The 26,369-nt window shown below is 43.9% G+C and overlaps 1 long non-coding RNA gene across 1 annotated transcript in view; it reads right to left on the reverse strand.

Annotated features, from left to right (window-relative positions):
- LOC121104391 overlaps positions 1–26,369 on the reverse strand; it is a 64,131-nt gene that overhangs the window by 26,268 nt on the left and 11,494 nt on the right. Inside the window, exons 3-4 of the long non-coding RNA XR_005836671.1 lie at positions 12,296–12,436; positions 8,581–8,721 (exon numbers count right to left, since the gene is read on the reverse strand). This is a non-coding gene — a long non-coding RNA (uncharacterized LOC121104391). The remainder of the gene's footprint in view (positions 1–8,580; positions 8,722–12,295; positions 12,437–26,369) is intronic.

Raw genomic sequence — 26,369 nt, forward strand, 5'->3', positions numbered from 1 at the left:
TCCTGGATGTAGAAATCTTAAGAGAACAAATACCTTCTTTCAGCCATGTGAGATCTGTAGCTAGGTACCTCTCAGATCTAAGTGCCTCTCGGACCTTTAAAATACACTGACTTTCAGAGGCCATCACTTCCAGAGTAGAAAGGTGGCCATGAGGAAGAACGCGACTTCCCCTTAAAATCAAGTCTTTGTCAAAGTCATGCAGACTTCCAAGCCCACAGATTCATTCCTTCTTTCCATTGCCACCCCAAAAGCTCATAGGAAAGTTTTCTCTGTACATAAAGAAATCATGCTCTAGCAGCTGTATCCTGAGTAATCACTTTTGAGATAGAACTATTTTTCTAGCTGGAAAGGCTATATTTGAATTTCACCAGCTGCTTTCCTAATGATTATTAGAATATTCTGGTAATGGCACCAGCTGCAGGAAAAGCAGTGGTGCTACCTAATCTTTCTTTAATAAGGGAGATTTTTGCATCCGGCGAGATGATACTTACTTAATCCAGATATCGTCTCTCTGGGTGTTCCCCAATTCCGCCAGGCTTATGGATCACCCCAACCACTGGTATTCAAATAAAAATGGCTTGAGGCCCCATCGCACACACGTAAAGGGAAATGTAGCATACATTTCTACCTGCTGTCTGGGCAGATTCTCTGGGCTGGGGTGTGGTGGGGGTGATTCTTCTAGGCTTTCTGCATCTACTAAATTCTCAATCTTACTTCTGTCTTGACTCATGTGGTTTTTCTTTTCTCAATCTCAAACACAGTTGCTTTTTCCCTTGATACCATTTGTGGATAGCCCGTTTTTACAAAGAGTTTGAGACAATGGGGATTGTATTGCCTCAGAGCATGGCAAATTCTTTAAAACTAAATATGAGATATTTCTATTGATTTCTAGATTGAGGTATTCCCATCTCTTTCCACCCGTGTGAGAGTTTCTCTTGAGCCCTCTTCTCCTGGACCCTTCAGATTTCATTGTCCTGGACCCTCTCCCTCCTGCCTTGTGTCTCTACCTACCTATTTCTTCTATCATCTTATTCTGTCCCCACCATCACAGTCTGCCCTTGGAAACTTATTTTGCTTACATTATTAGGCAGAGAAATATATTTTTCCTTGGCTTAATGGTCTTCCTTTGAAAAATACTTCAAGAGCCTCCTTTTCCACAACCAAATGGCTCTCCAAGACATTTTGCAAAGTGAAAGATGCTTTCTCCTTAAGAGAAATTTCATCAACAGCCTTAAAAATAAAATTTTATTATTTCCTTGCTATATCAAAATATATCATACCCAGATTTTAGTAACTAGCTTATCAGCATTACTTTTATAGTATTGCCAAAATAAAGCTATAATTTGAAAATCACTGAGTAAGGAGACATAAGACTCAGTATGGCTGGACTTTATGTTCCTGTTTTTTTTCCATCTTCTTTGGTCATTTCTACATATTGTATCCTCAGGCTGAGATCCTTTCCCATAAGCAGGCCTGTCATCCTCTTATTTAGATTTTTTTCTTTTCTTCTTTCTTTCTTCTTTTTTCCTTTCTTTCTTTCTTTCTTTCTTTCTTTCTTTCTTTCTTTCTTTCTTCTGTAAGATAAGCCTTTATTTCCCAGGACACTGTTAGCTGGTGGTGGATATTAAAATTAAAATAATAGACCTGAGGTTCCATCTGATATGTGCAAAAAAGAATTGGAAAGAGGTAAAGTGCTTGCTTTTTTGCTTATCATTTTTGTTACAGCTGGAAATTCACACATGGAACCAAAATCCAGGAACACAGTCCGAGACGAAGTTGTTTCTGGGTTTGCATCGTAAAGGTTCTTTCTTGGTCTTAATGTTGCACCTTGAGACTTAAAAGCTCTTCCTTCAGGGGCGCCTGGGTGGCTCAGTCGTTAAGCGTCTGCCTTCAGCTCAGGGCGTGATCCCAGGGTCCTGGGATCGAGCCCCGCATCGGGCTCCTCCGCTATGAGCCTGCTTCTTCCTCTCCCACTCCCCCTGCTTGTGTTCCCTCTCTTGCTGGCTCTCTCTCTCTGTCGAATAAATAAATAAAATCTTAAAAAAAAATAAAAATAAAAAAAATAAAAGCTCTTCCTTCAGATCTTATTTGAGAAATGGGAGTTGGTCAGTCTCCACAGCTTTAATGTTGACAGCGATTCCATAAGTGATTTGAAAGTGGTTTGCATTTTCTACTTGATCGTGTAATCCTGCCTCACATCGCATCTTCAAGAGACGTTTGTTTTTTTTTTTCTTGTTTGCATAGTTTGCTAAGAAGTTCCCAGGTCAGCTTTGGCACATCTTATCATCATGGAGGCCTCCCATTAGGGATACTTCTAGTCTTCCAAAATGAGCATGATCTGAAAATGATTTTATGGGGTTGATGAACCGGACAAGTCCGCTCATCACGATGCATCAACTGCCACATCAGCTTCAGGATCACCATGTGACTTCACATAGAGACATCATCAGACAGGAGTGGTACCTCCAGGGGTGCACCCTGGACCAAGCCATCGGTGGACTGCCCTAGCCTGACTCTCCGGCCCACAACTGTGGGGCCATAACTGTGGTACACATCTCCTTAGCATCGCATTTCTTATCCAGATGTCTCCTGGTTTTACCAGCTTGAGTCATATAAATATGGTAAAATCTCCAGGATTTCTCCATCTGCATAAGTACAAACTCAGCACCCTTGAATTTGTTCTTAGTCATCTCTGCAAGTTTCCCATGAGGGTTTTACAAGTGCCACAGAGCAGTCATTTAGTGGCCTCCCATGCTCATTCTCTTTTATTCTCTTATTCCAGCCTCCATCATCATTGATATGGCAGCCATTTTATCATAATAATGATAGTAAACATAGCAGCCAGTTCTGTGTGCTGGGAATTATCCCATAACCATATGCATAATCAGTCATTTAATCCTTAAAGCCATACTATGAGGTAGGTCCTGTTGTCCCCATGTTACGGATGAGGAAACTGAAGTTCACACAAGTGTCAGCAAGGAAATGGCAGAACCCAGAGTCCCTGCCTTCAACCACTTTGGTCTTTGCCTGTTGTAGTCATTTAGGTGTTGACTTTAAACTCTGTGGATGAGAGCACAAGCCTTGACATGAGTCAGATCTCAGTCTGAATCCCAGCTCAGCCACTTACTTGTTGTGTCATCTTTGCAAGTTACGTAACTTCTTTGGTCTACTTTCATCATGAGAGGACTGTGGATATTAAGTAAAATAGTGCATTGTAACAACATGAAGTGGAATCCTTGGTGTGTTGTAAGTACGCAATGAATGTTAGCTTTGAATATAATAGCATTAACTCCCCTTTATGCTAATATTCTTTTTATAGATGAGCAAACTGAGACTTGGGGAAGTGGAAAACTCGCCCAAGGTTAAACAGCCTTAGAGAGGCCATCAAGGCTTGAGACTCAGGTCTGGGACATAGAACTCTGTGTTCTTTCCACCCATACTGTATCTAGCTCCCTGGCATCGCTGCCTATCAGCTCCACGGGTGCGAAAGACCATGCGGAATGTGGTATGTGGGATGCAGTTTTGATCAAGAAGTGGTCTCTGCCCTCATCTTACCTACAATTACCTGTGATAAGAGCCACGTGTGAGAAGTTCCAAATGAATGGAACAAATGACGTGTGACTAGAGTGCTGAGCAGAGTGGGACCACGTGACTGTGAGCTCAGTCATTTCTGGGTAGTCTCAAACTTTTGGCTGAGTGCCTGACTCTTCATTTCACCTCTTGGTGTGGAACTCTTGTTTTTCTTTAAACCCAAGAGTCCAGCTCCACGTGTAACATAATATCATGTAAATGAGGGTAATCTTGGAAGGCAGGCTGCCTGTCATACTATAGCTGCTTTGTTGCTCTAACGAAAACCACATGCTTCGTGGTATTTTTAGACTAGTTAATATCAGCAGGTCAGCAGCATTTTTATTTAGATATTGCTATTCCAGCTGTGCTTCCTCTAGTCCCTTCAAGAAAACTCAGAATTTCTACCAGACCATAAGCTTTCAGGAGAATTGAAAGAAAATGACCAGCGCTTTCCTCTGGGCTCTCCTGGTTTCCACATGGAGTTCGTATTTGCTTGTCCGAGTCTCTGTGAAAGGAAGACATGGCTGACCAATGGGGTTGCTTTTAAAGAATGGTGGAGCCAGTAACGAGGTGGGATGAAGGATGAGAAATGACGTGAGTTTGTCCCTAATGAAAGAGAGGAGAGTAGAGAAGGGGGAAGAGGGAGGAACGGGGATGCCCAACACCTTGCTGAGTTCTTGATATTTACTGGCACTGTACGGGGTTTTTGTTATGGTTTGTTTGCTTTTGTTTGTTTTATTGTTTTGAGAAAGGGAGGATCATTCCAGTCCATTCTGGAGCCCTCTTTGAAGTCATTTGAATTTCTAAATTTGCTTCTTTCAGAGAAAATATTATTTCTTGGGAAAGGTCCTTAAATTACTTTTCTCCCCAACTAAATTGTACCTCTCTTTCTCCGCCCAAAATTAAATACCCAATGTCTTTGTGGCCAGAAAAAGCAAAATGCTACTTCTCTCTCCATAGAAAGAAATTGAGAGGGGACTTTGATTTCGAATCTAATCTAATGATGTCCATAGGAGCAATGCTCTCTGTCCTTAGGGTAAGTTTTTGTGGATTCAGGGAGTGATTGAAGGGCACACTGTCCTCTGCCCAGCAGGCTGGAAGAAAAAGGGGTAAAAGAAAGGACCCATGTAGGTCCTTCATAACAATCTTAAGGACAAAGACCTTTTTGCTGAGGCTCAGGTCAATTTATGACAAGCTCATGCAAACAAGAGCTCAGAACCATCTGTTGGTAGAGGGTAGGACTGATGAGATTTTGCTTGGCATATGTTTTGTTTTGTTTTAACTGATGTCTTGTGAATGCATTGGGCCCAACAGCTACACACAGGAAACTGCCAAATTTTCCCCACTACAACCACCTTGAAAAGGTATGCTGCTCAATTTTCTTCTCCTGTCCCTTTCTGTAGTCTGGTCATTTTCCCATTAAAAAAAAAAAGTCTTAATTTGATAATTGTGACTCTTCAAGTATTAAAAGACTCAACAGAGTCTAAATCAAATCTTCGATCCCAGATCCAATTCAGAACTTCTCCCATTTCCATAGCATCGGCCTGACCCTTGGCTGAGGGTCCTGAAATGGGGAAGGAGGGCTGATTTTAGGGTCTGCTTGCGCAATATTATTTCGGACTCACTCTCCCTCCTCAATTTGCTTTGCTGCCTTTGGTTTCTCCAGGATCGGGGGGTGGGGCAAAAGTGAAAGAAGGGTGAATCGCCTTTTCATGTCGTTGGGGCTCTTTTTGATTCTTTCTTGGCTGGCACTGCCAAGGGGTTAGGCCTTCCAGATGTGCATCTGTGGATCCTCCACTTGGAGACTTTTGCATTGTCCTGGCTCCTGATATGGGTGATGCATTCTTCAGCTGACCTCTTGTGACCCATTTTCTTTCTTCCATCTCAGCTCCTGTCCCAGTGGTCATCTCTCCAACTTCCTCCTATGGGAGTCTCCTTGGTCTGGCAGGCCACTCTGTAGGGTGAGGTCCTTTCGAGATGTTTCAATACATATTCCATGGTGTCTACAAAGCTTATGAGGACTCATGCATTCATACTCCACCATGTAGAAAGCATGCTCCCCTGTTGTTTCTGTCTTTGCCCACTCTCTCGGGCAGCTTAAGGCAGGCTCCTGCCTTCAGAAATGGTCTGCATGTGAGGTGGGCTGTGGCCTCTGTTCAAGTACTATGTCCTTAAGCCTTCAAGGACATGTGTCAGGATCTCCAATGATGAGAATAGCCACATGATCTTTAATCTTAGGAATGCCCTTCAATGAACTCCCTTTGGGAATTTCAAAATTCAAGCACCCAGATCAAGAAGTAGAATATTATCAGAACTCAAAGCACCCCTCCTGTTCCTTTCTGGTCTCTCTAGACTAGATTAGTCTCCTTTTATGTAGTCTAGAGGCAAATGACTAGTTGGGCTACCTTTTAGTGAGTTTTGCTATCCAGGAGGTCCCTATAGGATTGAGGAGGGAGGTGCTTGCTACTTACTGTTTTCACTTTAGGGGCTTCAGTGAAAATGCACAGAGCAGAAAAAGCTCCATTTGCACCTAATGGACATCTGTGAGTTGAAAGTTCATAAGGAGTGAATCTTCTGTGCTGACTCCACTTTGAGACTTCCTCATGAGTCATTCAGAAAAATATTTCCAGATTGTACCATCTCTGGGAATTCATATTTGTTCCCAGAAGATGTCTGTGAATGTGTTTATGTCTGCTTCAACAATTACTTGCTAGATAAACAGAAAAGGTAATAGACAAGTCTACGTTAGTGGGGAACTATATATATGGCTGTAGCTAAAATTTACTGAGCACATCTTCTTTGCTAAGCTCTGTTCTGTGTGTGTTTTGACTCTTTAAAGCAGCACTACTTGTAAAGCTTCACTATTATTATCACTGTATCAAGAATAAGGACGCTGAGGCGCAGAGAGGTTAAGAAACATGACCAAGGTCACACAGCTGGGAAAATGAGAGCCAGATTCAAGCCCTGGTCACCTGGGTCCAGAGATCCTGCTTGTAGCCATAGCACTCTTCTACTCTGGGGTCCAGACTTCGCTAGAATCAGGGTGTGCTGCCATTGCTGAGGAAGAGCCTCTGAGTTTCCTTAGGCTGAATGACTTGGACTTAGAGAAGCGTATCACTGGGAAGGTGACGGCTTCTGGGTCAGGATCAGGTCTTTTGGGGAGTGAGTTAGATTTTCAGTTTGATGTCATTGCTCTGGGAGTGGGAAGAAGAAGGCATTTGGAGAAGTGAGAGCTTCTTTGGGAATAGGTTTGTGCCCGTGATGGAAACCCCATGAGAAAAGTCTGCTTTTTTGATATTCTTCCTTAGGCCATAGGAAGAATCACAAGCAGTGTGCAGATGTAAGTTTTGTAAGAGGAAAATCTGTGTTGTTTGTTTCTTGAATTACCCTAGTTGTTCAGACAAGACCAGAACAGCTCTACTCCTCTGTGTTGACACAATGTAGAATGAAAGGTCCAGGCACTTGACTGAGGTGTGGTCAGCCCCACATCAACCTGTTGTCTGAGCCCAGGAGAAGGGAGAAGAACCCATTAAAGGGGGTTGACTGGGAGTTCCCAGTGGTGACCAGTGAGGAGGGGTGGGGGCCCATGGCAGAATGGGAAGAAGAGAGTGCTAAGAAGCAGGTTCCAAGTAGAGAAGTGATGTGAAGTGAATCTCCAATACATTCTTAGAAAATCTGACCTATAGGAGGGGAGGAGGAAGAAAGGAGGATATTTGGGTTAGATCTTTCTTCACTAAAGACCAGTAGGACTGTTACTTTGTCACATGGTTTCAAAGACAGCAAGTCAGAGCAAATCTTGTGTCAGCCTCTGAGTGGGACTGGACAGAAATGGGGTTCAGGGGACGTGTTAGATCAGCCGGGGCGGGAGAAGATCAGGCATCAAGCTTTGCTGGGCGTTCTGGCTGCAGGGCCATAGGTAGGTGGCAGATGGTTTTCACAAGGAAAGCCAGCAGTCTCAGCTTCAAGGGAAGGCTCCTAAGAGGGCACGCAACCTAAACTTCAACTGAGGGACGTGGTGTTAAAGACGACTTCCTGGAGGAAGTGGCACCTATAGGGAGGCCTGCAGGATGAGTGGGTGTCAGGCTGGAAAATGGAGGAGGGGCGGGAGATTGTTTCAGGCAGATGGATCTTGACTTGAATAAGGACCAGAGACGAAAGAAGCCCTGAGTGGCCTGATATGCCTGATGAGGACTGTGCAGCAGGAAATGGCTAGAAAGCAGAGGGAGGAGTCAGGGACAGAGCATGCTGCCATCTCACATCTGAGGCCAGTGAGCTCAGGGGGTTAAGGGATGTGCCCCGAATCACACAGTACAGGTGGCAGAATGGGAATTGGATCTAATATCAGCCTCACCCCAAAGACAGAACTCTCTCTACATTACTCCTGTGCATCTTTTTTAATCTGGGAAAAAGTCTAATTAAAATTTATACCCAAATAAACAATATCTCCATCTCCAAGAGACCCCTCCGCTTCATTTTGACCCAAAAGTCATTGCAGCCTCTCAGGATTAAACAGATTGAAATGCATTGAGGAATATTCTTCTCTGATCCTGATGGAGGCAGCAAATGACTGAGAACTCAGCTCAGTGCTCAGGCCTGAAGTCCTTGCCAGCAAAAGCTTGGAAGAGCCAGGCCACATTTGTATTCCAAGTGAGAGAGAGTCCAGAGAGAAAAATGCACAGCACTTTCTTTCATAAAATTTTTAAAAGGACTCGTTTGTTCATGACCTTGGTTGATTAGGGTCAGAAACTTGATGTGATAATGCTGAATACATCAGAAAAATCTATGTTTGCTCACTGGCCCATGTTCCTGACTAGGCTTCTAACTTTTCTGGATTTAACCCTTGGGAAATGCACGTTGGTTTGAAGGGGTGTAAGGGTGTGTGTGTGTGTGTGTGTGTGTGCGCTTTTTTGCTACTCTTCCTAGTTTGGGACAAAACCCAGCATAATTGTGGCATTTAACTCCCATTAAGTGAAAAATAAAGTTCATTGAAAACAATGAGTGTTGTCATACCTCATAAGAACTCCCAGTACTTCCATCCGGATGTCTCCTTCTTGGCCAAACATCTGACGATGACAATTTTTCCATTTCATCACTGGACTTTGGACTTCAGTCACCCTCCGTCTCACTCCCTGAGGCATTGCAGACACCAGTCTGTCTTGGACAAAATTGAGAAATGGGCAAAGAATGCCGTTAAGGCTGTCAACCTTCTTTCCTTCCACTCGGCGTGGGGCTTCACACTCAGTAGCTCAGGTACCCGTTGCCACACTATATCTCTATCCTCTTCCATCAAAATGGGAGATTCCTTCCAGGAAGGAATCTCAAACTTAATTATTGGAAGAGAGGAAGGAGTAATTATGACATTAACAGCTTACACTTAGTGCAGACTATGTGCAAACACATGGTGCTCAGAGTTTTGTGAATATTGACTCAGGGAGTTACTCTGTTCTCTGCACTAGAGAATATAATTATCCCTCTAGGTTACAGAGAAGGTACGTTAGTTACCCAAGGTCATGTCATTAGAAGGTCGTAGATCATGGTTTGAATCCAGGAAGTCTGGTTTTGTCCATGGCCTAGTTGTTATGTTAGGAGAATGGGAAAGATGCACTGACCAGGGTGTTGAAGGGGCTGTGCTAGATAACATATGCAGTATTTTACTTAATGCTCCTAACTAGCTTTTGATATAAGGTGCTGTAACCCCAATTTGCAAAAAGGAAGACAAGAGGATATGTGACTTGCTGAGATCTCATAACTAGTAGGTAATGGAGCAGGAATTGGAGCCATGGTCTGAAAGATTACAAATTCCATGTTCTGTCCACCATGAACATTCTGGGATCAGGCCGCCAATCATAGCTTGCTAGTCTCTTTAGATTTTGTACTTTAAATATATATTTAATCTCAGAGTATTGAGTTAGATTATTGCAGCCATGGTCATTTGGGTTGGAACTTTGGGTAGCAACGAGGAAGCAGGAGAAACACTGTATTTGGGAGTGGGCACTGAGACATTCTTGGATGTAGAAGTTACAGTTTGTAGGATGGTGGCCACTTGGCCATTCTCGCAAACCAGTCTCATCTAGAAGCTTCTTCTTTCCAGTACTAGCCCATTGTATTTGCCTATCTTTACCCCAATAGTTCACAGCCTCCCCATAGTGGCCTTGTCTGAAACTAAATTTACCTTCTTTATATTCTCTCTCAGGTTTAACAGTGTCACCTAAGCTAGAAATGTCCCTTCTCCTTCATCTGTCACAGGTAGTCAGTCCTTGGGTTCCATGGATTCTGCCTTTTGCAGACCTTTCTGGTCTTTTCTCTTACACCTCATCACTCATCGTGTCTTTGCTAGATCATTCATCATCATTCGCCTACAGGATCATACTTGTCTCCCCAACTGAGCTCCTTACTCCTGGTTTCTCTCTACTCTAATGTGCAATCATTGCTGCCCCTGGCGTAATTGCCCTAACAGGGAAATCTGATTACCTCACTTTCTTGTTCAAAATCCGTCAGTGGTGAGCCCCAAGCACTTATGTAATATTTCTTCCAACTTCAGGCAATGGTCTTTGGTAATGTACTCTTAGGGCTGATGGGGTCTCTTAGACGTTTTTAAAAATCCCTTTTTAATTTTGAGGACTTTAAAATGTAAATAGAAGCATCTTCTAGGTCATTTGATGACCACTTGTAACCTAGAGGCAAATAGGTCTATTTTTATTGTCCTGGGCTATTGAGAAAAGAAGTGTAGTTGACACATAGGCAAGGATGTGGTGGCCCCGTGACATCACCACAGTCTCTTTTGATGGCAGTTTCAAGCTACCCTGACTAGAAAAGAGGATCGGATGAGTTGAGTCATTAGTTAGCGCATGGTCATGTAGGCGTGCTGAGTTCAAAATAATGTACATGCTTTTAGCGAGGGCCGTATTCACATGCCAGTAGCGATTTGGTATCAGTTAAACAATAACATCCATCGCATTAAGCAAATTTTGTTAGTTTGCATTAGATTGGGTTTTACTTTATATAAATTTATTTTGGCTTTATTATTGTATAACGGTTGTAAACGTTGGGAAATTATACCTGGTTTATGTTTGTATACATTTGGATAACGTTGTAATAAGAACAAGTTGTTGATACTAAGAATATTTAATAAATTCTTATAATATCGATCCACACAATTTTGCACCCCAAGTTCCGGAAATACGGACCTGTGGGATCACGCGCAAACTCCTTAGAATAGCACACGAGGCGCTTTGTGTCTTGTCTCCACCTCACTCAGCCTCATCCCTGCACCTTCCCCCATGCCTGCTCCTTCTTAGTTGACTAGAGCGCCTTGACGCTCTTGACTAGTAGCGATGATTTCTTATTCCTATTTGTTCCTGTAAGAGGGACAACGAATGAAGGAATGAATGAATGAACACGTGATGGAAGGCAAGAGGAAAAGGAGGGCCATTCCACACACTTCATGGCCAACCTCGAACATTATTTTAGATAATCAGGTTCCTTGTTTGACTCCAGGCTAGGACACATTCCAGCCTCTCTTATCTCTTCAACCACAATTTTATTACTGAGTAAGTCATTTACAAGCAGAGCAAGGGCAAGGGAGGGAAAGGGGTGGGGGAGGGCGGAAGAAGGAGGAAGGGGGAGAGAGAGAGAGGGAGAGAGTCACAACTAACACCCATGGGGCAAGGTCAGATGCAGCCCATATCCCAAGGGAAGGAGTCATCTCCACATGGTGTTTTCAACTTGGAAATTCTCAGAGGATCAAAGAGAGACTGTTCACATTGCCGCTAGTCCCAGAACATTTCCACCGTTCCTTTCCCTCCCCTTTTTAGCTTCCAAAAGAAGAATGATTCATTTAAACAGATTTTTATGTGTACTTTATTTTTAGTCCAGGAAGTATTTGCTTTAAATGTTGGTGTATGGAATGCGAGTTCGGATCAGCTGACAGTCAGGGGCACACGAGTGGCTGTGGATGGACCCAAGTAACGCAGCCAACCAAGCTGCATGGCTCTTTGTGCCCTCTCAGGTCTCTGTCACTTCTAGAATTCCATTGAGTCAGTTCCTACGTACCGAGTGGCAGTCAACGGTAGTGGGTTTCTCTATAATATCATTCTCATGAGGAAGATTTGGGTGTACTGTGTATAGCCAATCTCAGTCCCTAAAACAGAAGAACTTCCGTCTTTTTTTCCCCTCCTTCTTTCTCTCCACCGTTCAGTAATTGCCTCATGTGCCAGGCACCATGCTAAGCCTGTCTAGCCACTGATTCTGATCAGACACAACAAAATCATAAAATAGGTTCTTCTTGTAGCTGCATAAAATTTTATGCAGAGATACTCTGGTCGTGACAAAAGAGACTGTCAGTCTTTGTTCATTCCTTAGAAATTTGCCTTTTGATACTGCATCTGGAGGTGAGGAGACCCAGGTCCTCCCAGCTCCGTGACCTGGAGCAAGTCATTCGCCTCTTTTGACCTCAGATTTTTCCTCTATAAAATGATGATGGAAAAATACCTGCTCTGTTTTACATGAAGGGCAGTGACGGGGGAAGATGATCTATGTGAAAGAGCTGTCCACTGTATCAAGTACCGAACAAATGCATGGGAGGGTTAGCGTTCTCAGCATGCCTTTCCCCACCCCGCTCATTAGAACATGGCGTCTTCTATAAATGAAGTGGTGAATAAATAAGGCATTAGCTCCATACTGGTCAATAGTGAATGCCCGCCCTCGTTCTACCAGATAAACGTACTCAGAGAGAAGGAGGCTGGAGATGGACCTCTCTGGACAGAGGAAGGCTGCCACCACTCCCGGGAGTGAGATCCGAGGCTACGCATGCGCAGTGGGCAGAGGGGACACGATGGGAAGGCCCATTTCTCTTTCGTCTTCTGAGCTGCATAGATAGATGGAAAACAACCAAATGTGAGCTGTGGAAGCTTGCTGGTGTCCCTTGCCTGAGCACCTTCCCATGGACAGCAGCTGTTCAAAAGAATGAAACAAGTTCCCAGAGATTTTTTATTTATATTTTGTCACTGCACCCAAATGGTAAGACAAAGCCGTCCTCTGCCTTCGGGGAGCTGTATACAGACTCAGCTCTACACCACAGCGATAACTTGGTTAGTTTGTTAGTTCTGTACTGCCTAAACCCCCCCACCCTGCCCCACCCTAGCCTCACAGCTGCCTTCTGGTGTGTCCACCCACACGCACACAGGGGAGGACATGTGAGTGCTTCAATATGGAAATAAAGGCTTCTCCTGTGATGTAAATACCCACTTTGTTCCCTGGTTCCTTACCTTTAGGAAATGCACATTTCACCTCCAAGGAAGAGACCTACCCTGCTGGTAATGGAAAGTACTTGCCCACTGCTATCTTGAATCTCACATTCAGGCTCTTCCATTCACTCACTCACTCATTTGTAAACTGAGGGCCTACTAGGTACCAGACACTGTTCTAAGTGCTTGTGATAAAGTATGAGCAAAAGAGACAGGGTCCCTTCTTTCATGGAGCTTACATATGCAGTGAGAGGACACAGTCAATGTCCTCTTTTTGCACGTGTACAAAACAGTTTCAGAAAGTGAAGGAAAGAGAGTGACTTGACAGAGAATGACCAAGAAGAGGGGGGGGGGATCTAGGAGGCCTCTCTGAAGAAGTGTATTTGAGCTGAGACCCGAGGACAAGGAGATCTGGGACCGAGCATTCTGTGTTAGGGGAACATCGAGTATGAGGGTGGAGAAGGCCCATTTCACCTGCTGAGAAGCCAGTGTTGGCTTTGCTGACACTGAGAACAGCTGGGTTTTCTGCTCCCTACACCACGTCACTAGTGGGTGGCCACAGGTTTCAGAACATAGCCAATCTGCTTCTCTGCTGCTTTCCCCCCTTTTTGCTAGGCTCTTTCCAGGAAAAGAGAGACCCCCTAAACCTTTGTAGAGATCTCTGTCTACAATGCGCACTGAAGCCAAAATTGGTACATAGCTATTCCGAACTCCTCCTCCACCTCCTACTCTACTAGAAATTGTGACCTTTAATCTCCAGACGCAGACCTCAGTCTGGGAACTTATAATGGGATTTAAGAATGCCCATTTGGGCAGCTGGGTGGCTCAGTCAGTTGAGTGTCTGACTCTTGGTTTCAGCTCGGGTCATGGCCTCAAGGTCAGGAGGTGGAGCCCCACGTCAGGCTCCACACTCAGTGCAGAGTCTGCTTGTCCCTCTTCCTCTGCTCCTCTCCCTGCTCATGCCTGCTCTCCCTCCCTCCCTCTCTCTCTCTCTCTCTCTCTCACAAGTAAATAAATAAATAAAATCTTAAAAACATGAAAGAATGCCCATTTAAGAAAGGACACCTGTGAACAGACCAGCCTCCTGGTTTGTATCATGAAGAAGAATGGGGAATGGAAAAACTCCCTTTATAAATCGATGATGTAGGAGAAAGAGAAGCAGCCTCCAGATAGGAAAAGGATTTACTACATGTTAAGAACTACCTTACTTGCAATGTAGCACCCCATGAGAGCATTTGTATACGAGTCCCCCAGATGCCTACAGGAAATTGCCTGGTGACGTGGCCCCTCTCCATCTTTATTCTGTTTATGTGCCCATCAGCCCTGGGAGTATTTGAAATACATAGCAACCACTTTCCCCCAGGTAATTAAATTAAAAGGTACAAGGAATTGAAGAAAATATTCTACAACTCATATCAAACAAAGGGGATATTGCAAACATACAAGATTTCTCAGCCAGTGCAACTCCAGAGGCTCATTCGTCTCATCTACAAGTAATGCCGGAGTTCTTCCTGCCTCCTTGTGTGAAACTTGTCCCTGAATGGATAAAGAAGATGTGGTATATATATGCAATGGAATATTACCCAGCCATCAAAAAGGATGAAATCTTACCATTTACATCAATATGGTTGGAACTGGGGGGTATTATGCTGAGCAAAATAAATCAATCAGAGAAAGACGATTATCATGTGGTTTTGCTCTTATGTGGAATATAAGAAATAGCACAGAGGATCTTAGGGGAACGGAGGGTAAACTGAATGGGAAGAAATCAGAGAGGGAAACAAACCGTGAGAGATTCTTAATCACAGGAAACAAGCTGGAGGGGAGGGGAATGGGGGATGAGTAACTGGGTGACGGGCACTAAGGAGGGCATGTGATGTGATGAGTACTAGGTGTTATACACAACTAATGAATAACTGAACTCTACATCTGCAGCTAATGATGTACTATATGTTGGCTAATTGAATTTAAATTAAAAAAAAAAAAACTTGTCCCTGAAGTCCACCCAAGGGGCTTACTTCTATCTCCAAGTTCTGTGCTGTGCCCCTCTTTGTTAGGATGTGTTGCTCACTCCTACATCGGGGCTAATTTTTGCATACGTCATTCACTGACTTGTATTTATTAAGCATTCACTATGAGCCTGTAGTATGGAAGGCTTGGAGGATACCAGCCTATTCACCACTAGGGACAAGTAAACAGGGCTTCTGCCCACAGGAAGCTTGAAGTTTACTAAGGGACATAGACAAATAGGCAAGAGTGACACGGGGTGACAAATACTTTGTAGAAATAAAACAGGAGGTATGGGGAGCACAGAGGAGAGAAAGGAGGGTTGCCACTTTTTTGAAAAGGGGCAGAAAAATCTCTCTGTGCTTCTGCCAGTCTCCTCTTCTAGGTGCTTCTGTTGCCTTTTCTTCTTTTTTCCTGGCTCTGAAGAGCGACAGGTCACAAATCATCACCGCTCATTGGGTGGGCTCTCAGCCACAGCTAGTTTGAAGACATCATCTTTTTACCCTTCCTGTCCGGCAAGTCTCTGCTCTGCACCATTTTTGCCAAACCAAGCTTCCCCCCCAGCCTCCTCCGGCCACCCCACAACAAATGACCAATGGTTTCCTGTTTATAGGAACACAGGACTCCTGTCTCAGTGGGACAAGGATTTAGGGCTGTTTTCCCAGGAGTTATGATGCCTCATGCTCCTTCTGACATATCTAGGTTAAGGGCTTAGGAGAAGGGTTTTGTGGCTATGGGGAAAATTCTCTCTCTGAAGCTAACAAGCCTGTATGGGAATCAAATCAGCTCCTGAGGCTTCATTAGACCTGAGCTCTAACCGGATGATACAGGGCAGAACTAACAATAATAAATCAACTATTAAAATGAGGAGATTTGCATGCATTTCCAAGCCCAGGATCCGGTGTACTTGCTAGAATTTTAATAATATAAGCTGTGACCTTCAGCACTCTTATTACATATCAACGGACTATACTAAATAGGAAACATGCATTAATAAAGTCTATTAGATACTTCTGAGAGTGAGATTTTTCAGGATGAATAGTGGATATTTCTGTGCCAACTATCACAGCTCTTCTCTTCTTCTTTGTGACTCTCACCCAGCCCATGTCAAAGGCAATGAATGAGGAGGTCATACATTTGCTGTATTCTAGGGACCTTCTTCCTCTTACAGAATCATTATGTTGCTAAGAAACCCACTGGTCACCCATTGGCTGGAGACTAAATATTTATTAGGTTTTGGTGTTATTTCTTCCTCCACACAGACTTTAGGGGCAAACTCCCTATCTCGGACTGAGGCCTTATCTGATAAGTGAACACAATAGAGCTGGTTGAACAGAAATCTCAGACGACGCCCTGAGTCATCTTGGATGAAGGCTCCAGTGGGGCAGAGCTCTGCTCTGGGTGCCTCTTCTTCCATAGAAGTGATGAGTGTCCCTCCTCAAAGAACTCCTGGTCTTGTAAGTCTCCCATTGGTCTTCTTCAGAGCTCAGAATTTTTGTTTTATAAATAATATATATTCTTTATAGAGCAGTAAAAAATAAAAGCCAAAAGTATAAAATTAAAGACATTCTTAATTCCAGCCTTCTTAGATTACAAGCATGCATGTTGATATATATTCTTCTGGACTCTCCAGTCTGCATTCGCTATGCATATGTGCACACATTTTCAATGTCAGTCTATTATACATGTTGTTTATTCCCCCCCCTTATTCCTTATTATGGACTCTTCTTTATATTATTACATGTTGCTCTATGTCATTTTAATGGATGCATAATAATTCATTATGTAGAGAGTTTTAATTAAACCACTCCATGTGGGATAGAGTTTCCAATTTTACACAAGTCTATAATAAACATTTCTCACAGTAAAATCTTTGCAAGGAGTCTCTAGATATTTATCTCTAGGAACATTTCTCTGAGTCAAGGCAACTTGGATGTTTTAGCCCATTTTGGCTTGCTCTAATAAATACCCCGTCTGGGTGGCTTATAAACAACAAATTTCTCATAGTTCAAGATCGGAGTACCCACATGGCTGAGTTCTGGTGAAAACCCTTTTCTGGGTCGCAGACTCGAGCTTCTCATTGTATGCGCACATGGTGGAGGGCAGAGAGCCGTAAATCTCGTGACTCTTATAAGGGCACTGATCCCATTCAGGAGGGCTCTGTCTCATGACCCCATCTAATTACTTCACAAAGACCCCCACCTCCTAATATCATCACACTGTGGGGTAGGGTTTCAATACACGTATTTTAGGGGCACTCAAACTCCAATCCATAACACTGAGTAACCTATGACAAGAGACAGATTCACAGCATCATAGATCCTCTTCAAGAAGAAACTTAGTGATTCTTTTTTTTTTCTGAATTGTGAAATAATGCTAATAATCATAATAATACAACCTAATTCAGTTTTTCCTTCCTCTCTTCCCTACCCCTGTCAATCTATTAATGCTTAACCCGCTCTAGGGGTAGGTACTTGCTATGTTTATAGAGCTCCTGATAACCCACAAAGAGTTTCACCCACAGTATCTTATTTTAGCCCCAGAATAATCTGTAGAGTAGAATGGATACTTTTATTATCATGTTTTCTTTTCAGATGAGAAGGCTGAGCTCAGAGGGGATGAGTGTCTCCTCTAATTTCTGCTTCTGGTACAAGGCAGAGTCTTGGTTTCTGAATTCAGATACGTGGGGGTGTGTGTAGGTGGGGGTGGGAGTAAAGGTCTTTTTGCAAAGCTCTGTGGCCTGCTCAGTGTCTTACGCTGAATCCAAGTCATCTGTCCTGCATCATTCTCTCTCCCTTGTTCCAGTTCTTCGTTTGTGGCTAGAAGGAGCAAATCTATTCTTTCCTTCATCAGCTAGTCCTCCGTGAATGTGGTTGAGGAGGTGAGTTTTGGGCTGGGGAAGTGGGAGTATGAGTGGAGGCCATGGAATTTAGAGCAGGAAGAAGCTGTGCCTAGTGGGAGGAGGGAAATGATGAGGGTGAAGGATCTCCTGAAACACCCCTGGCCCTGCCAATTGTCGCTGGTTGGTTGGTGCCATGGCTGTTTCTGACTTCCGGCTAGACACAGATAACTGTGAAAAATATACTTTCATTTGATCCTATTCTTACCATTAGAGTATCAAGAAAGTGAACACACAAAGACACATCACTAAGGAGAAAAGTCAATCTAGCCGTATCTGGTTTTTTCCAGTTTTAACATTTTGCTTGATTTCCCTCCTTTGAAGCTGCTTCTCTGATGTCACAGAGATAGCATTTGCTTGATGATCTCAGCCAGAAAGCTGTCACAGAAGCAGCATTCCTCAGGACACAGAGCATTTGCTCTTATGGGCACAGGGTAGAGGGCAAAGAGCTGCCAACCATCTGGGAAATGCAGAGCACTGGGCTTGAAGGGAGAGTGGCGAGGGCGCCCTCTTGTGGAACTCTTCTCATTGTCTAATCTGCCTGGCAACAGGCTATCTTTTGTAGCTCTAAACCAATAGCTATTTTCTTTCCGTGAATTTGGGTTTGAGGTTATTCTTAGCATATTTTGAGTACAATTCCTGGCTGCTTTTAATATCCACCAAGAACTGATCATCTCAAATCAGTGTGCAATTCCAAAGGTTGCATTTTTAAATTTTATTTATTTTTTTAGGGAGAGTCAGATTAACTGTGAATTGTCTCCCAAACTGGCAAGTTGGGTAACTATTTTCATATTTTTGTGCAAAGCCTTACAAAATACGGTTTTGCAATTAGATGTTTTTTTAACCACCTCTCCCACCTGGGTAGGATTTAAGCAAAGCTCAGGCAGTTTGGGGCTATTTTTAGTCCTGATTAATTATTAGGCCGAGATAATTCCAAGTTTAGCAGCTTATTTGAAAGAGACATGACAGCTGGCTCTCAGGGCAACCTCTGGTCAAAGCTGACATGTTTGTGACAAAATGGTGCTCTCCCCACTTCCAGGGAGAATGCAGGGGCGGCACTTTCTGTGAAAACCAGTGTCAGCTTTGCCAGCCTGGAGCTAGAAACTGCTGATTCAGGGGCCTGCAGACATGGCTGATCTCAGTGCAGTGAAAATAGGTCACTAATGACACATGGCAAGAAGCCAAAAAACCTCAGTCAGGCGCTCTGAACCGTCCACTGGTGGCCAGATCCATTTTACCGGAACTCCAGAAAGAAAGCAATCTGCTTGAATTTGTTCAGAACAACCACAGGATTGCAAAACTCGCACGCTCAGATTGTGACCTCACTCCCCCTTTCTTTATTTTCCTAAGCGTTCAAGTTGCTCATTTTATTGTTTCAGTTTACCCTGTTTCTATTCCCATGCTCTGAAGAAATTCCAAAGCTCTTGGTTGGTTGGTTGGTTTGAACAGCCAAGCTGATATGTTCTTTCAAACAAATTTTTAAAATGAAATTTAAATTAAAAAAAAAAAATTCTTCCCCCCCCCCCCAAGTAGCGGGGAGCAGAATGGAGACAAAGATGACATTATCCCTTCTGATTCCTTGTATGTTGACCCTGAAATGATTCTGGCCAGTCTAGTCCATACCACACTGATCTTCATGAAGTTATCCATCCCTGTGATTCCAACCAGAAGGGCCTGGTGTTGCCATTACAGGATAACATAGCATTTACTTCATTTGGGGGAGTGTCCCTCTGGGCTGGTGTTTTCTAGTACTGGCAGGAGTTCCCTAAGAAGGGGAGTGGTGGAGAGGAAGGCTGGGAAAGGTCCTCCACATAGACCTGGTATGACAACTCAGTGTAGAACTTAGACCACAGCTTCCTGCAGGGTCTGCGAACACCCAGATAGCTGGGCCCCACCTCCTGAGTTCTGATTCAGTAGATCTGGAAGAAGGGCCCAAGGTTGTGTAGCGGCTGCTTTTAGGCACACAGGCTTCAGTGATGGAATGTAGACAGGGGCCCACAGCGCCCCCCTCTGGCTGAATACAGACAGACACATCAGGTGACCCATCTCAAAATATCGATAGGCCCTCACTGACCCATGGGCTACTTACAACCAGGCAGTTACCAGAAAAGGGAAGATTCCATACTTCCCCATACCTCCTCACCTTCCCCCTTTAAAAACAGTCCCCACCCACTGCCTCGTGGTAGACAGCCTCTCCTCTGCTGTCCTGCCCGTGGCTCCCTTGTGGTGCAGTCAATACACTTCTATCTCCTCTGTTCTGCTTCAGATGAATCCTTTCACCTCCTGCACCACCGGCTTCCACACAATCATCGCCCCTATTTGGGGGTCCCCATCTGATCCAGAGAGACCCCATGTTTAGACACCAAGGGTTGAGAGTTCTAAGCAGTTCCCAGGTGACCACCTTTCGAGAAGAACCAGCTCAGGCAGGTCAGCCGTGACCTCAACACTGCCAACACAAAAACAATTTCCATGGCCTGGAGCTTCTGCCACTAGACTGAGCCGCTTAAGGGCAGGGACCATGTCTCAGTCGTTTTTTGAATCTCCAGACTCCAGCCTAGTGTCTGACACAGAGAAAGTACTCATTAAATGGTTGTTTCCTTAATTAATAACTGAATCCTATCAGCTGATCTTAAAACAGAAGGTTTTCTAAAGGCCTGGGATGACCTTCGGGGGGTTGCATTGATTGTAAATTATTAAATTACTGAAATTTATATTAAAACACAATGAAGTAAGCAGAAATTAGGCAATATACTTTTCCCGGCTTTGCCCAGGTTGAATAAGAAGAACTGGGTTTTCAGAAGACACTGGGTAAAGATGGGTCCATCACATCTGATAAGGTGTTTTACCCATACTTTGTAGTAAGAGATAGAAACCTTCCACAAGTATCAAGCAGGTGACCTGGCAGCTCCTCTGTGGAGCTCCCCTCCTCCCATGTACTGACTCTCATGGGGCAGGGTTCTTATGTCAGAGAAATGATGTAAGAAATGGTTCTTATATCAGAGAAGAGTTTTTAGCTTGTTTTGTGTCTCAGAGACTCTTGTCTATGCTAGGAACAAATGGGTAATCCCTGGCAATCAGCTCCGAGGACTCCTTGAATCTGTGTATTCATTCATTTAGATGGAACAGAAGGGAAAATGGAGTTTGAGTCTGGTTTGGTCAGAACCCTCCAACCCCATGACCTTACTCCAGCCGCCCCGACTTGTCCTCTCCTCATACCCTACCTCACACTTTGCCCTCTATCAACACCATTTCGCTGGGAGTTTTCTAACATAGACCATGTTGCCCTTCTGCTTCTACCCTCCAACCAGTCCCAGTCTGGGTAACTCAGACTTATCATTTATTACTTCACTTAACAGCCACCTCTTACAGGAAGTCTTTTTTGGTGTATCTCCTCTGCATTTGCATAATACCCTGGGAATACCTCTACCACTCATTTAATTATCTATTGAGTTCCCATTATGTGCTAGTCATGAAGACACAAAGAGGGACATGATGTGGCTCTTGTCCTCAATTTGCTCATTGTTTAGTAAGGCTAAACAGATACATAAACAAGTAACTATAATACAAAGTGTAAAGTCCTATATATGGGGTGCTATGGAAGTATATAGAAAAGGCACCTAACCCTGACTTGAAGTGTTAAGGAAAGTTTTCCAGATGAAGTAATATCTTCATCAAGATCTAAAGAGCTGAATAGAATTTAGCCAGATAAAGATATGGGAGAAGAACATACCAGGGAGAGGAAAAGACTTTACAAAGGTCAGTATCTGCTGATATGACTGGCTATAGACCATAAACTTTGGAAGCTGAGGCTATGTTTTGTTCATTAGTCCAACCCCAACTCAAAGCACAGTACCTGGCACACAACAGACATCTAAGAAAATGTTTGTTAAATGAATGAATGACTTAACTTCTGATGAGATGTCTGGTGAGGGTATTAATTAATCACAGAAAGTGATGATTCTTGGAAAGTAAGCATTTGCTGGCTTAATGGTTCTCTGTTCTAGTTCTTGTATGTTCCTTCCTGTGTGTTTATCAATGGGGTAGCAGACACGATTAATATTGCATGGGTTCTATGTGTAGGTGCATTTCATGTCCTGAGGATGATTGTTGATATGGTTTCCACGTAGCAGCAAAATCCTCCAACCCAATGCTTTGAAAGCAAATGTGCAATTTCTGTAAAGACGATTAATGCAAACAAGGTTAGAGCTGATTGTGTATTTTAACACTGCCTGAAATCTAGAGAAATCAAAATGTGTTTTCAGAGATAGGTCTCTTTATTTTATCACAATTGGACAAAACCTGATTTTTATTGTTGTTGGCATTGTCAGTTACCTCTCAAGGTATATTCTGCCATTAATGGAACAGTGAGGTGTGTCTACAGACCCCCACACCTGCTCACTCCCCGTCAGTGAGCTCTGAATTTCTGAATCACCTTGGGAAAATGGAAAATGATTAACTCAAAGCAAAAAGGTGATTTACATTTTCTGAATGAATGATAGTGATTGAAGTGCTAACTGCTAAGAAATTTGCAAAGGAGTTCATCAAAGAGGCAGAGAGCACCCTTGTGTTCTCAGAAGTCATTAAAATGACAGGAGCCCCGCTTTGAAGAGTGGGGAAGGCAAAAAAGGCAAAAAGCAGTGAGTGGGCGAATTTGATCAATTTGGAGAGCCCTTGTGCTACTTCTCTGTGCCGCGATTGCGTGGGGTGACGCTGGGATACAAACAGATGCTCAGCAGAGGCTCAAGGCTGACCGTGGCTCACAGTGGTTCCTCACAACTGTGGGTGCACATTAGAATATTTGCAGGGTTTTGAAAAATACCAATGGTCGTGCTTCATCCTAAGGGTTTAATTGATGTGGGATAGGACCCAGGCATTAGTATTTTCTTTTTTTTTAAGTTCCCCAGGTAATTGTATTCGAAAGCTAGGAGTGAGACTAACTGGTCATAGTAAATTAGGAGAACCTCACACCAGTGACGGAGCTGCTCCTTGATTTCAAGTCATTCCCCTCCATGATCTCTCAGCAGCCACACTGGCATGGAAGGGAGAGAAAGCAAAGAGGAGTCATCAAGGGTTTAATATGATCCTTTTAAAACCCCAGGCTGGAGAGGCTTTACGAAACACAGGTTACATACACTTTGGTTGGTATTATTACCCTTGGAATCAAAAGCAGAATATGGAAAATGAAGAGTTGGCTAAATATTTTTAAGTGATGGGAGAGTAGGTTTCTGGCATGATACATCCAGGAGGTCTTGAAAGATGATAGACAAGAAACTCACTGATCAGATGAAGGGACCTACAAAGGGAAAGTTGATGGGAATGGAAGGTAAGTGCTGGGGGTGGGGGACAGAGCTAGATATCAAGAAATAAATGGCTATCACTTTATCTGGAAAAAAAAAAGGAGACCTCTCAGTGACTCGGAGGGGAAAACAGAGTTCCGGGGATAATACCCATAGCAACCAAATTTTTAAGATTTTGGAGAACGAAATATGATTTTAAAATTCATTATTTTAAGTCTCATCAAAACTGTTAGGGTGGGACTGAGAAGTGGAACAGTCCACCAGAGTTCTACTTAAAAGATTTTCAGAGGTGTAAAGCTTTCCAGCATTCATACATTCCATTCAAAGCTCTGTAAGTCTTTCGGAACCATACTTCAGTACTCTTGGGGAAAAGTGTCTTCATAGCGGACATTCCAACACCCATTTTAATAATATACTACTAAATAGTTGTGATTTCTGCCACTCTCAATACCAAATTCAAATTCACTTATAGAAAACTCTGGTCTAGTCCAACAGGACTCGATCTCGTTCCTTGACCATCAGCTATTCTGAGTTTCCCTCGGGTCCCTCCCTGCTGGAGCAGTTTTACCAGAGCTCCAGAGGTGAGAACCACCAGTGACTCCAACTTGGAAAGCCCCAAGCTTTCTGGCATAGAGAATACTGTATCTCTCTAGACCCTGGGGGCTCTCACAGGACTCTGATGCCTTGAGAGATGTGGCGTCCCGTGGGTGAAGCTGCCAGAGAACATCAGTCCTGAAAATAGTCAACCAAGACTCCCACCGGCCATTGCTCTGCTCGATCTTGCTTGGCACTGGTGGGCCACAGGTGAGAGGGGTTTTGCTGATTATCCCTGTACCTCACACGCACACTTCCTAGAACCTGGGTCTCACTGCCTAACTTAGAGCCAAAATTCCGATTTGCAAATAGGGCATTGGATCTCACATAGTTCAAGCTCCGGCAGCAAAATTCAGCCACGTTCCCTGCATCTTCTTATGTAGCACAGCTCGAAAGACCTCCATGTAAATATGTGTTTAAACGAAGGGATTTAAAGCTAGGTGTGATTAACTAAAACTAATACAAGAACCTGGTTGAAACAGGTCACTAAGGCCTTGAGCACCTGCTTACAGCTCTTCCTTACCAGTTTTCAAAAGGTTCAACAGGATGGAGGTCCCTGGCTTTTCTTTTCCCACGGATGCCTCTTCTGGCCCCTTTTCTTTTTAGTTCTGGCCTAATATCCTTGGGTCAGGTCAGAGAAAGGATTTGTTCTAATGGCACGCGTATCCTCAAATCTCCTATAATATCCATGAAGCCTTGGGTCTTTGCTTCTCTAAGATTTGTGGGAAATGGCCAATGAATGCTAGGAAAGATCTATTCTGGATATGCCCTTAGCTTGTTAGGATGCTTACATCCAGTGGAACCCGTATTTGAAAATGAAGAAAGTCAACCCTGAATCTTCCAGGCACTTCTGAATTTTGAGGATCAGAATTCCTGTGCCTCTGAGGCCTTGTAAAATACAGTTTTATTATCTAAAGACACTAGTACTTCCATATATTTCATATCAGCAATCATCCTTTCTGTCAACTACTGGAAAGTATCAGGAGGGCCCAAGATCTCTTGTGAACATTGCTTAAAACTGAGAGAACCCATCAGGCAGCAAAATTGTCTTCTCCTTGTCTGCGGTAGCAGCTGGAGCCGATACTATTTGCTCCTGAAAACTGGCTCTAAAAATGGTCTCTGGTAAGCAGCGTCGGGCATTCTGAACCTAGATTTTGGGTTCGGGTCTCTTTTGGTGTCTATTTAGAAAGCAGTAGTTTACCCAAATTTAAGTTTTACCTGAATTTTTATTCTTCACAAGGCACATGCTAGGAGACTTAAAGATAGTAGCTACGCTCTCTTAAATTGTTATTCTCAGAAAGTACAATTCACATAGACTTTCCCTAAATGGTCAGGAGTTTTGCGTGTCTACTCTCGATTGCCTCAGCCCATGAACAGTGAACACTGCACTCACAGAAGTTCAGTTGACTTGACCTTGACTTGGAACGTCCTTCTTGGCCTTAGCTGCATTTCTTCAGGTACCAAACTGAAACTTTCCATCCTCTGAGGGATCTGTTTGGGATGCTCTTGAGAGAGGAAATGGGACAAGCCAGTGCTTGAACATTTTCTCTGTTTGTGTAGCTTTCTGCATATAAGGATAGCCATACTAACTGCCCAAATATGCTGTCTGTATGTCTGGACATGCACAGTAAGCATGCCACAGCTGGCCCTATGCATCCACCTACCTCTTGCAAACCTCCTGGGTTTGCCTTGTCCTTCTTCGACTCCCACCACCCACTCCCACTTCCTCCCTACCTCTCACATGGATGAGGGCTGGGAGGCTTCCCCACTGTGCCCACAGAATCCAAAGCCAGGATGACGGCACAGGTGCTGGCTCTTGAGTGTCGTTAAAGACTCCCTAACTCGCAACACCGAGCTCCAAATCTCTCCTCTCTTGGCAGCGTCTTCTGCTGGGCCTTTCCAGATCCTGGGGAGTGAGGGCTGGAGGTTTTCTCTAGCAAGATCTTGCTCCTGGAAGGCTGGAAACAATGCAGATCCTTGGCCCGTTCATTGTTTCTCAACCTTCTCCAAGTGGCCTTGAACCCTGGAATACTAAAGAGGGGTTCTCTTTCAACTATAGATTTTTGTTTATTCCTTTCCTTTCCATAGCAATTGAATGTTAATGGGATGGTCTTTTTCTTTCTTCGGGTCCTGCCTTCCTCCCAGGCCTACATTTACAATGTCGGCGGTGGCACCCTCAAAGCCTTGCCACAGCCGTTGCACCGCATGCTCCAAAGTGTGTCGATCTTGTGTGGGGCGAGCCATTGGCACCCTAGTGGGGCCTGGTACTTTCTGTATGTTCTGGGCCTTCTTTTCCTGTTTAGTTTCATCCATTGAAAGGGCTATGGGGCTATCTCTGGCATGCCAGCCAGAGTTTCTGCCACAGCTTGCTCTTCAGAAATTATTGAAGACCTGCCTTATATATATTTTTCTCTCTGTTTTTCTACTGCCTCCTAAAAAAAATTTCTACGTTCAACTTATAAGCAGAGGGTGTTCTCCTTCCTCAATATCTGGTTAGAGAACTGACCTCCACAGTCTGCAGCTGCTGTCCCAGAGGCTGGCTGGCGAGTCTTCACCATTCTGCCCCTGACGGGAGGCTGGGTTGGCCTTGAGGCCGTAGTGACCTCAGACCCCAGGCACTCATCAAGGCTTTCTACCAGCCTCTCCCCGCCCCGCTCCATCTGGCTCCTGCCATTTTTCATTCTTACAGCATGTTAGAGGTGTGTTCCTGCCACAGTTGGAAGGTGTCCTCCCAACTCTCTGCAACCCCCCCCCCCC

Source organism: Ursus maritimus, unplaced genomic scaffold (assembly GCF_017311325.1).
Source record: "Ursus maritimus isolate PB19 unplaced genomic scaffold, ASM1731132v1 scaffold_21, whole genome shotgun sequence".
NCBI lineage: Eukaryota > Metazoa > Chordata > Mammalia > Carnivora > Ursidae > Ursus > Ursus maritimus.